Raw genomic sequence first — 10,175 nt, forward strand, 5'->3', positions numbered from 1 at the left:
GATTACTTTGATTGTGAAGTTCCTGTTCAGAGAGTTTATTCTCTCGGTGATTTTGGGGGTGTTCGAGATGTTATGGATTTCGTTTGAGGGATATCGCCAGTGCTCATAGTTGCATCTACGCAAGATTCTACGTTCTGTCCTCAACAACCTCTCTTGTTTTTGTCTTGAACAAAGAGAGTAGATACATGATTTGTACTCCATGACGGGTCGAATAAAAGTCTTGTAAGTGTGAATGAGAGTCTTCTTGTGTGTCTTGCCAATTTTTCCCGAGAGAGCGTTGAGAAGTCTGGCCCTGTTCCTTACCCTATCCAAAGTTGCCTTTAGATCTGCGTCCCAGTTGAGAGTCCTGGTGAACAGTACTCCCAAATAGTTCGCAGTCGGGCTAACAACAAGCCTTTCTCCCATCAGTCTCAGTGGATATTGGTCGTCTTCATTGGCTATGATCCTATTTGACACAGAAGGGGCGCGAAACACAATTGTTGTTGTTTTGTTCGCGTTCAGCGTGACTCTCCACTTACAACACCATTCGCCGACGCCGTCCAACAGAGCCTGGGCTCTTCTGAAGAGGAGTCTTGGGTTGTATCGCGAGGTTGTTGAGAGCAGAGTCGTGTCGTCTGCATAGAGAAACAGCCGAGTACCTGGGATATTTTGGTTAGTGATGTCGCTGTTGTAGATGATGTACAACAGCGGTGCTAGGACTGAACCCTGGGGAACTCCAGCTTGTGGAGTGAAGGGGGTGGACTTTTGATCGCCTATTTTAACTCTGACAGTACGGTTGTGGAGGTAGGAGTGTACAATTTTGGTAAATTGCAATGGTAGCCCGATGTCCAGAAGTTTCCGAACAAGCCCGTCGTGCCAGACCTGGTCGAAAGCCTTCTGCACATCCAGAAATGTGGCTATGGCGAATGAACCATCGTTGATGGTTTGAGTAACTTTGGTAGTTAAATCTATTAATGCATGTTTAGTAGATTTACCTGACTGGAATCCGTATTGGAATTTTGGTATGATATTGTGGTTTTCGAGAAAGTCATTGAGCCTCTCTTTTAGGATTAGCTCAAGAACTTTACCCAGAGTATTGATTAATGAAATTGGTCTATAGGATTCCACGTCGGTTGGGGGTTTGCCTTTTTTCAAAAGCATGATGGTGTTGGCCACCTTCCAAGGAGTAGGAAAGTGGCTGTTTTTGAGACATGCATTGAATATTTTAGTTAAAAGAGGAATGATACTCTCTGGAAGTTTTTTGAGGTACCTTCGGTTGATGCCATCAGGTCCGGGAGCGCTGTTTTTGCCGATTTGGCAAAAGCTCTCCGTTTCCCTGTTTGTGAGGGGGTCCATGATAGGATCATAGACTGGAATGTAGTGGTTGAGAGTAACATTTACAATGTATTCTGTGTTGAATTTAAATATGCGATCAAAGTTCGGGTTATCTGGAGTTTGAAAATTGTTTTGAAGCGAATTTCTGAATGCTTCGGCTTTCCCTTCTGGGGAATTGACTATGTGATTGTTGACCAACAGATGGGATGGTTGAGATAGTTTTTGTTTTGTTAGGACTTTGAATTTTTGCCAGAATTTACCTCCGTCTCTGTAGTCCAGTTTTGAGGTAGTATCTTCCCACCGGCGAGCCGTTAGGACAGATATCTCCCTCTTTATCCTGGCACAGATCCGGTTGTACTCTGTTTTGATTAGTGGGTTTCTGTTGGCCTTGTATTGACGTAGAAGACGTCGTTTTTGTTGGATTTTGGCAATGATGTATTGTGGAAGTGCCGGTGATGTATAGGTTATTTGTTTGAGTGGAATTGCGTGCGTGATCGCCTCAGTGATGAGGTTCTCGATTTCGGTTGCACTGGTGTCGATACTATCGTTAGTATCGAGTTCGCCTAACATAGGGAGATTTTGTGTGATGTAGTTTTGGAATTCAGTCCAGTTAGCGTGACGATAGTCTCTTATAGATCTTGGAGGGTTTGGTTGTTTTGGAATTAGTATGTCGGTGTCGACAAGAAGAGGTAAGTGGTCTGACGTTATTGAATCGCCTATGTGGCATCTATCCCCGAACCGATCCAGAATGTTACTAGTAACTAGGATGTGGTCGACAATAGAGGCCCCATTGGCGTTCAAAAACGTGAATTCAGTGTTGGTGATTCTTGAAATGGGAAGGTCTAGTAGATAATCCGTGAGGCGGATGCCTTCTGGGTTTAAACGGTGATCACCAAACTGAGTGTGTCTACAATTTAGGTCACCCATCAGCACGGCCTTGCTAAGCGTTGAAAAATACTCAAGCAAGTGCCTGCTGAGTGGCTGACCCGGGTGTTTGTAGTAAGAGACTATCGTGAGGGTTTCGTTATTGGGGATATGCACGTCAATTGCCAGGAAGTCCACATCAGGTGGACGAAAATTTTGTGGGAATGTGTGTGTGGTGTGCGGTATTCCGTGTTTCACGAGAATACCATTCCCACGTGAAACCTGACAGCGGCTTCGATGGATGATCGAATATCCTGCGAAGTGTGGATCGCTTTTCGACAGAGTATCTGTGAGTGCGAGGATCTGGATGTTGTGCTTCGACAGGATATTCTTGATGAGGGCTCTCTTTTTGGAGAGACCCTGACAGTTGACTGTGCCTAGGGTGAAATCCATAAAGGGAGGGTTTTAGTGTTTGGAGCGGAATGTCACCGTGACATTGCTCCCGTACCCGTGGACCACTGTCGAGTGGTCGTAGACTTGGCTAATTAAATTAGCCGTGATTGCAGCGATATGCTCGCGAAGTTCGGGCAACAAGTTCAGCAACAGAGCAGTCTGAATCGACAAGATGTTCTTTGTTTCTGTTGGGAGTTCGAAAGGGGGGAATGATCTTTCGATCGTTAGTGGCTGTATTTCGTGTTGGGCGGAGGGGATGGTGTGTCTTTGTGGACACTTGTTGGAGTATGCGGGGTGGTCACCGCCGCAATTCGGGCATTTGGGTTCCTGCTGTTTGGTGCAGGCGCTGGATTTGTGGTTGCCGCCGCAGTGGGGGCAGACGAATGCTTTTTGAGGGCATTCGTCGATGGAGTGTCCGTTAATGCAGCATTTGCTGCAATATTTTGGGGTGGGGATTGTAGGGTCGGAGCCATGTGGAAGTTCGGCATTGTAAATTTCACCGTCGAGAGTTATGCCTCGGCTCAATGCTGACGTGAATTTCTCCAAGGATTTGGTCACCACCTTGATCACTTTAGAGTCCTTGCCTGTTTTGTAGGCTTTGACTCTCCGCAGTCTTTCGACTGGGAATTGTTGTTCTGTGAGCAAGTCGGTGACCTCCTGCTCGGAGTAATCCACGTCGATACCAGTAATGCAGAGGAGGTAGGTGGGCTCTTTAGTGGAAGTGTTAGCATTTCTGCTACGGCTGTGAACCGTAACCATGGTTTGGCCAGTTGCTGTGTGGATAGCTTTTTCTATATCCCCTGCATTTATCGGATTGAAAAGTCGAAGGTGTGCGATGCCATGAGAGAGTACTTTACAAGAATGGATTTTGTTGGCTAAGAGAGTGGTGGCATTTATTTGCCGAAAGAAGGTGCGTTTGTTACACAGATCTTTTGGGAGATCTTTGATAAGATATTCGGACAGTGTAGGATCGTTTATGGCGTTTATGACATTTTGGTTTCTGGCTTGAGTTTTGGGGCGTGGATTGGCTGCGGCATTGGCATAAGACATTTGTCTTAGTTGTCTTCTTTGGAAGACGAAATCGTTGGGTTCAGGATTGTTGGAAGCGCTGATGGATGCTTGTTGTTGAGAGGGTTGCTGTTGCGTGGGTTGTTGTTGAGATTGTTGGGGTGCTTGTTTAGACGGTTGGGTTGGAATTTTTGGTATAGCACCCTGCCTATTCCGAGCGCTCTGACGCTGAGGACCAGCCTGTGCTGGTGTTAAAGGCGGAAAATCGTGTGCATATCGCTGCAGAAGGGGGTTGGAGGCGTCGTCCCGCTCGATGCGGAGGTAGGCCTCGCGATACTTATCGCGGACGATTTGCATCTCCGCGCTAAGCGTCTCGAGGTCCAGCTCCGCCGTGACACGGTTGTAGCCTCTGGGTGGTGGTACAGTGCCTTCCTGTTGCAAGGAAGCGAACTGGTTGGCTGTAGTGGTGGCTGTATTGGTGGCTGTAGTGGTGGTAGTAGTGGTGGCAACGGTTGTCGAGGTCGTCGTCCGAGGACGAAGCGACCGGGTGGAACTGACGGACCTTACTGATGAAGGCATGACAATTGGGAGGATGCAAGTCTAGCGATCGGAGGGCACCTCAGCCTCAAGGTGTTCTGGGGGGTAAACCCCAGGGATAAAGGTGGCTTGTCCACCCCTCCGTGCTATTCCGGCGTTAGACAGTGACTATATCTACCTGATGGGTGCAGTTTACCCTGCTGCTGGTGGGTCCCTCGTTGTAAGCCTTTTTCGCGGTTAGTTTGGCCCCCTTACTCGCACTTGTTCTTGGAGCCGTATGTGAACACTAGGTAGAGTTCGGGGCGAGCGAACTCGCTCGAGCCCAGGGCCAGAGTATTCCTCTGAAACCCCGCAATCCGTCTACCTTTTTGGTTTACACGGCCAAGCGTCGTTGGTTTTTCACACTGAGTCCAAACTAATCGCTTAGGGCTAACCGTGCGCCGCTTCTTCAGCACTTGGTGCTCTCAGGCTTCTCGCTGTTCGTCGGTAAGAGTGGGGTGTGCTAGCAGTGACCTTACTCTTCGACGACCGGATCGAGAATGTCATTTCGTCAAGAAAAGGAAGGTATCCTCGAATGTCATTAATTGTCTGAAGTGGTGGCAATTTAAATTAACATATATCTAACAAATATTTAACGTACACTACACGAAGAACGAGCAGATAAATTTGAGGGCAGGTAATTTTGGTACTTATACATTTTGAAGTTGGAGGTACAAACAGATAAATTTATCCGTTTGTACGTTACAGTGTTGTGTAAGTTAAATATTTGTTAGATATATGTTAATTTAAGTTGCCACAACATCAGACAATTATTGACATTGGAGGATACCTTCCTTTTTTTGACGAAATGCCCCTGAAGATGCTCTAGGAGCGAAAGGATACTTGAGCAAGGTTAAATAAAACTCATTGCTCGATATCTGCCTTTTATTTCGTAAAATTCATATATTCGAACCACTTCCTATTTTGAAGTTATTGTAGTAAAAAACTTCATAAAATATAAATGGTAAATAGAAAACTCAGTTCTAAATTCTTTTTTTTTTTATTATTAATTAAAGAAACTTTGCGAGACTTCTGTTCTGAAAAATGATCTATTACCTCGTCTATAAAAGCTTTCTCATCCTGTGATTTTATAAATGATTTTTCAATTGATATTTTTACCATATTACTCAATCGTGTCTATGCAGTTGTATTTCTGATATAATTTTTAACAGCACAAATGTATAATAATTTAAAAACTGGCATACAAAGTTTTAAATCATTATCGCGAAAAAAGTCTCTCTCTATCGTGAAAAATCGCTATAGTAGAAGATCCGATATAAGATCGAACTGCACCGATCTGCTTAACGGATAAAAATTATTGGATAATATCCATATATTATATGTAATTTAGTAGGTTATAGTTCGTCCGCTATAACTTTTCCCATGCGTCACGATTCATTTTCAAACAAATTAAGTCAAAACATAAAGTGGAACGAACGTCGATGTGCATATACATTTTGTATACTGTATACTATATACTACACACAGCGGCGTACGTTTTACTTTATGTTTTGACTTAATTTGTTTGAAAATGAATCGTGACGCATGGGAAAAGTTATAGCGGACGAGCAATATGTTAATATGTATTTATAAAATACAAGTGGTGCTTATCTCATTTTGTTCTAACATAAGTAATTAATGTATGTGTATGTATACACCGTTCTTAGGCGTCAACGCCCTTCGGTAGGGATCTATGGGGGAGTTTCACCGAGCGGCAAGCCCTTATCCCTTGCCGTACTGCTCCCTCATAGGTCGATCAGATGCCCGCATATTCCAGTCTATGCGCCAGATTCATATTTAGAATTTTATACTGACGCGTTAGCCTTTTTGTTTTTCCGATGGCCTGGGCTGGGCTTGAACGCACATACCTCACGGCGAAGTGAAGTGTGGGTCAGCCGCTAGTCGCACTGAGCTATCCGATCGAAGTAATTAATAACTACTTAAAATGAATTAAATTAAAAAGAAATTTCGGCCTGGGCAGATATTATTTTAGATTTTTTGGATTATTCGAGACAAAAAAAAAGGACTTTCGTAATTTTTCTCTAAGTTGATCGTTTTCAAGTTATAAACAGTTTAAAACTGAATAAAGAACGAAAGATGGCGATTTTCATGGCTCAAAATAAAGAGTAAATAATATTATTTTTATAATCATCGAATAACTAAATTCAAGTTCAAACCTTCTTATATCAGGTCCGGTAAAAATTTTTGCCATGTTCTATTCTAAAATGTATTTTTTAAATAGTTAATGAGGAAGGTTCCTTATGGGAAGACGGGCGATCGGGCTGCATTAACAACTAAAAACAATGCTTTAAAATGAAACAACTCCAAAATACTTATCAAAAACTGACAGACTAATCTTTGAACTTGAATTTAGATACTTTGTATTTTCAAAAATGATATTTTTTTCTTGTTTTCGAGCGTTGAAAACCGTCATCTTTCGATCTTTTTTTGGTTTTAAATTATTAACTCAAAAACGATCAACTTAAGAGAAAACTTACAAAAGACGACGTTTTCTGTTTGGAATCATCCAAAAAAATCTAAAATAATATCTGCCTGGGCCGAAATGTTTTTAAATTTATAGAAAAAGTTATTTTTTAATAATTAAATAATTATTATTAATTATCGTCAGAAGAAAATTAGATCGGACACCTCTTGCTTTTTTGTTTTTTATAATTGTTATAAATGATATCAATACCATATATATCACATATCCAATATTCTTATCCGTTAAATAGATCGGTGCAGTTCGACCCTATTCGCTTACATATCGTATTTTACACTACAGAGGCATGCTTCAGGCAGGATATTTGAATCAGCGTTCGAAAGGTTCGATTTTGTTGCTGCTCGGTCTAGCCCCTTTTACGAAACCGTAAACTAGATATATAGAACCGATGAGAAGCTGGCCCAGGCTTGCCTCTCCTGTAACCATTATTTGAGAAAGTTAAAATGAGATGCATTTACTCGCACGTGGACAACAGAGATCAGGGCCGTATCTATTTTTATTTTTTATTATAAAAATAAAGTTATTTAACAAATTTCAAAGAGTTAAATGGTATTTAATAAATTCATGATGGGATAAAGAAATAACGTAAATAGTGGATTGATATACTGGGTGAGGCACTGTCTCACCTGCCTCATAGGACCAGCCGCCACTGGAGGAAAGAGACTACACAAAGAAATACATAACCTGATAAAAAGCATATGAGAAACAGAAAGAATGCCAGGAGAGTGGGCCATAGCAAGGATATGCCCCATACATAAAAAAGGTGATAAAATGAGATGTGAAAATTATAGAGGTATAACATTGCTAGACATTGACAAATATCATAAGAAAAAAGCTAAATCAATACAAGCCATAAATTTCAGTTGAGTATCTTAAAAAATGAGAAACCTTTTGCAAGTATGACTGTGCAAAACTTCAAATCTGTATTTATTTTGATAGCCGAAATATAGAGCTGTCTTCATCTTAAATACGACAAACTGTATTTAAGCAATGTTTAATTGTTTGAATATAAATTTTATTTATTGTTAATACAAATTTAAATTTCTGGTGCAACTATATTTCTATTACATAATTAATTCGTTTAAAAAAGTTATTATTATTATTAAATCTTATTTAGGGGCCCAAAAATTGTATAGTGCCTCGGGCCTGATATGAAGTAAAATAGGCTCTGAATACAAATAAAACAAAATGGACGCTGGTGAGCAAAACTCAAAAACCTGCCAGACAATAGAAAATAAAAAACTAATTCAACGCGTAGAATCAAATGTAGGTAACTTGGAACAGTCTTCAACTCGAAATGGGATCAAACAACCGAAATACGATCTAGAATTGAAAACGCCAAAGCAACATTTAACATTGCGACATATCCGTCCCACTAATAATACGGCTGATAAAATGTTAGATATGTATTTCCAGTCTTGCTGTATGGAGCAGAGACCTGGACAATAGCGGAAATATTAATGAAATATCTAGAGGCTAGCTTTATGGCTGAAAGACTTCGGTCGATGGCCTTTTGGTGCATTGTATCAATAAAGTATGTCTCTCTCTCTCTAGCTAGAGGTATTCGTAATGTGGATGTACCGACGTATCCTCAAAATATCCTGGACGATCCACACCACCAACGTAGAGGTATTGCGCCGAATGGCAAAACAGAAAAAAATATCTTTCACAATTAGGAAACATAAACCTGAATATCTCGGTCAGATTATGAGACATGATAAATATCGTATACTGCAGCTGGTAATACAGGGTAAAATAGAGAGCAAACGCGGACCAGGAAAAAGAAAACACTCATGGCTTCAAAACTTATACCAATGGCTTGGACTAACATCGATCAAGTTATAGACGCTGTAAACCAAATTAAAATTGCTATACTAATAGCCAACGTCCACAACGGACAAGACACATGAAGAAGAAGAAGAATTAGAAATGAGATGAAAATGTAAAATTTTCCGAGGAAAAAACTTCCCCTGTTGACATTCGATATGAAAAAATTGTTATTGTAGTGACGCTGTGTTTCAATAATTGACGTATTTTTGATTTCTTAGAAATACTATTCTTATAAATAGTAACTCGATTATTCGATCTTCATTCACTTGAGAATTAGAATAATTCCTTTTTTGATCATTAGATAGGTACTTTGTAACGTTACAAACGTCACATCTTTGATATTTTGTTTTTAAATAATTATTTTACCTTATTTTCTTTAATATTTCATTAATAATTATCTTCTTCTATTTGGTTTACCCATTTTCCCCTTTAATAAAAATCGGTTGGCGTCCATTCTATAATAGGCAACCCTATTTACATTGTATCTTCTCTCGTGTTCCATGTTCGTTATTTCAAATTTCGGTCCAAGGTTCGTTGTCATGTCATTTTAATGACAATGACAACCCCCATATCTCATTCTCAAAATGGGGGTGGAAATGTTTTAAAAAGCAAAGCAGCTTCAAAAATAAATCATTTTATTTCAACAAATCATCTTCCTCTTGGGGTGAGCTACAAATAGTTTTTTTTAATAATTTCTTACAGTCATTATATTCCATCCATTCCATTCCTTCTTATAACATTTTTTATAAATATCTAACCTAACTTCCAATGTCAGACCATGTGTTCTAATATTTTAGTTTCAAATCTTTTTAATTTACATGTGTTTGATTTCTATATTTCTTTTCATCTATTAATATGCACGTTTGGTAATCAGAATTTTAACTATTCTCATCTAAATTCTATGTAGTTTACCCTTGCCAATTACTATTTCTGTATACTATTTGGCAAAGGTATATTTTGGTTTTTCTTCTTGATGATTGATATGTGTCTCTGTTTTATAGTTTTTGGGAATAAAGATCACAGTCCTCCCTCCGGGAGCTTCAAGCCATCCACACCGGTGATGGAACTAGGGCTATACCACAACAATGGACCATGAAATCTAGGCTGCAACACTGAACATCTTTTGCTGCACTGACCTAGGGCCTCAACATCTGCCCAGGTCAAGAGAAGTCCACAGCAGTACCATACGACATCAAGAAGATACCATCAGCTACCAAAAGCCATAAGTATAATCCAGAATTGTTAGTTTTTGGCAAGAATTTAAATACATTTGTTAATGCAATTTACTAAGTCATTTTATTTATTATATCTTTATGAACAATAAACATGATTAGTTAAAATATATGTTTTGTTTGCTTCCATTCCAATTTTCAGAGTTCATTCTAAGGTTAGGACAAGACGAACACACACCTGAGTGACTGAGCTAAGCTAAGGGTGTAACGATGGCTATCTTGGTTAGTTGAGGTAATATTTTCGAATATTGTTTCAATTAGCTGGGGTAGTCCATCGCTTTTTCGTTACACTGGCGCACCAACGCACTTGTCTTATCTGAGGAATAGAACGTTGAATTTTGGTTTGGTGCAAGCATACAAGCATTAATAAATACTATTTTCATATTTTTCATTTT

General features: G+C 39.9%; 1 long non-coding RNA gene across 1 annotated transcript; it reads left to right on the forward strand.

The window, feature by feature from the left end:
- Positions 1-8,865: 8,865 nt before the first annotated feature.
- LOC126893465 (uncharacterized) lies at positions 8,866-9,888 on the forward strand. Its single transcript, XR_007701189.1, has 2 exons — positions 8,866-9,212; positions 9,550-9,888. It is a non-coding gene; the product is annotated as an uncharacterized LOC126893465 (long non-coding RNA).
- The last annotated feature ends 287 nt before the right edge of the window (positions 9,889-10,175 follow it).

This window comes from Diabrotica virgifera, chromosome 10, assembly GCF_917563875.1.
Source record: "Diabrotica virgifera virgifera chromosome 10, PGI_DIABVI_V3a".
Lineage (NCBI taxonomy): Eukaryota > Metazoa > Arthropoda > Insecta > Coleoptera > Chrysomelidae > Diabrotica > Diabrotica virgifera.